General features: G+C 39.3%; 1 pseudogene; it reads right to left on the bottom strand.

The window, feature by feature from the left end:
* Positions 1 to 1698: 1698 nt before the first annotated feature.
* On the bottom strand, positions 1699 to 2490 carry LOC116635832 (annotated as a pseudogene).
* Positions 2491 to 2900: the final 410 nt, after the last annotated feature.

The raw sequence follows: 2900 nt of genomic DNA, 5'->3' as shown, positions 1-2900 counted from the left end.
AGAAAATACACTTACAGTACTATATTGTATTTATTGACAAACTTCCACGTGTAAGTGGACGACTGGTGCAGTTCAAACCCATGTTGTTCAAGGGTCAGCTGCACTTCTCATTTCCATAACCCTCAGGCAGGGGTTCAATGGGGATTTGGGGTGAGAACAGTTCTAAGGGACAACCTGTATGCTATGCATGAGGTGGGCTCTCCTTGGCTTCTGAGGACTAAGTCTCTACCACTGGGTCCAGTTGACTGTCTGGCTCTGTTTTCATTGGGATGCCCTACTCAGGAAGCTCCTCACCCCCTTATCTACCTAGTTCACTAGTCAGCCCCTTTGGAAGGACATAGCTGGGAACTCACTTTTCTTTCTGAGAGAGAGAGAACCAGGGCTACCTTTATTTTTGAAAATTATTTAAAAATTAATATTTCAATTAAAGTAACATATGCATTAAGGCTTAAAATGAAAAAATATAGTCATCTGTTCCATCCCATTCAATCCCAAATCCTAGCTTCAGAGGTGACAACTGTCACCTAACTAAATATGTTTATGTCACACAATTTGTGTGTGTGTGTGTGTGTGTATTTGCATTTATTTTGTTTATTTTTAGACAGATATAACTGACATACAACATTATGTTAGTTTCGGGTGTACAACATAGTGATTCAATATTTGTATACATTGTGAAATGATCACCTTAATAAGTCTAGTTACCAACCGTCACTATACAAAGTTACAAAAAATTTTTTTTCTTGTGATTAGAACTTTTAGGATTTACTCTTTTGGTGACTTTCAAGTATGCACTACAGTATTATTGACTATAGTCACCATGCTGTATATTACATCCCCATGGCTATTTATTTTTTTAATTGGACATTTGTACCTCTTGACCCCTTTCACTGATTTCACTCATTCCCTGACCCCCTCCCTTCTAGCAACCACTGTTCTCTGGATCTGTGTGTTTTGTTTTTTTGTTTGTTTGTTCGTTCATTTGTTTGTTTTTAGATTCCACATATAAGTGAAATCATATGGTCTTTCTCTGACTTATTTCACTTAGCATAATTCCCTCAAGGTCCATCCATGTTGTTGAAAATGGCGAGATTTAATTCTTTTTTATGGTTGAGTAGTATTCTAGTGTGTGTGTGTGTGTGTGTGTGTGTGTGTGTGTGTGTGTATCACATCTTTATCCATTCACCCATCCATGGGTACAGAGATTGTTTTCATATCTTGACTAATGTAAATAATGCTGCAATGCTATTATCCTTGCTAACACTTATTATTTCTTGTCTTTTTGATAATAACCATTCTAAAGATGGGAGGCTGTATCTCATTGTGGTTTTGATGTGCATTTTCCTGATGATTGCTGATGTTGAGCAGCTTTTCTTTCTTTCTTTTTTCTTTTCTTCCTTTTCTTTCTCTCTCTCTCTCTCTCTTTCTTTCTTTCCTGTATTATCTTTTTTTTAAAAAAAGATTTTATTTATTTATTTGACAGAGAGATAGAGAGCACAAGTAGGCAGAGAGGCAGGCAGAGGAAAGGGAGAAGCAGGCTCCCCACCGAGCAGGGAGCCTGATGCGGGGCTCGATCCCAGGACCCCAGGATCATGACCTGAGCTGAAGGCAGCCACTTAACCGACTCAGCCACCCGGGCGCCCCTTTCCTGTATTATCTTTAAGTATAAAGATTTAACCACATCACCTAGAGTCCATTTTACCCACTGCTCTGTTTGGCCATCAGTCTCTTATATCTCTCTTCAGCAGTGGTGAGGCAGATACCCTTTCCATGGGGAAGAGAAATCCATGGTTGGTTGCCTTTGCCAATAACAAAAATGTTGGAGAGCTGCATGGCAAAGCTGTTGCCACTGGCATCTTTCACATGAACTATATCAAAAGAACCAAGGTATCCCTTTCCTTTGGTGATCACACCAATACTTTCCAGGTTAGCACCCTCAGTCACCATACACAGATTACCAATATCAAATGTGATGAAATCAGTAATCTTCCCAGTCTCCAAATCAATCTGAACAGTGTCATTCACCTTGAGGAAGGGATCAGGATAGTGGATGGTGCAGGCATCATGGGTCATCAGATGGGGGATTCCTTTTGTCCCCACAAAGATCATTCTTACTTTGCTCAGCTTATACTTGGCCTCCTCAGGTGTAATCTGATGAACAGCCAAGTGACCTTTGGTGTCATAGATCAGATGGAAATTCTCCCCAGTCTTGTTAATGCTGATGACATCCATAAAACCAGCAGGGTAGGTTATATCAGTTCACACCATGCCATCAATCTTAATAAAACACTGTATACAGATCATCTTTACCTCATCTCCTGTTAGGACATACTTAAGTCTGTTCCTTAGGAAAATGATGAGAGGGAGACATTCTCTCAGCTTATGGGGACCAGTAGATGGATGAGGGGCAAACACACCAGTCAGTTCATCCAGTGTCCAATGCTTTGGAGCTGATACATGCTTCAGATGCTTCTTGGGACCATGAGACATGGCTATGCTAGGCACAAAAAAAGACTGTTGGGCATCTTTTCATGTGTTTGTTGGCCACTGTATGTCTTCTTTGGAAAAATGTCTGTTCAGATCCTCTGCTATTTGCTAACATAATGTTATATGTCAGTTGTATCTGTCTAAAAATTTTAAAATTAGATTGTTTGTTATTTTGCTCTTGAGTTGTAGGAGTTCTTTATATATTTTGAGTATTAATCCCTTATTGGATATATGATTTGCAAGTGTTTTGTCCCGTTTGGTATGTTGGCTTTTCATTTTGTTGATGGTTTCCTTTGCTGTGCAGAAGCTTTTTAGTTTGATGTAGTCTCATTTGTTCATTTTTGCTTTTATTGCCTTTGCTTTTGGAGTCAGATCCAAAAAACCATTGCCAAGACCATTGACCATGTTTTCTT

Source organism: Phoca vitulina, unplaced genomic scaffold (assembly GCF_004348235.1).
Source record: "Phoca vitulina isolate PV1807 unplaced genomic scaffold, GSC_HSeal_1.0 scaffold11, whole genome shotgun sequence".
Taxonomy (NCBI): domain Eukaryota; kingdom Metazoa; phylum Chordata; class Mammalia; order Carnivora; family Phocidae; genus Phoca; species Phoca vitulina.
This window is presented reverse-complemented; position numbering and strand designations above follow the sequence as displayed.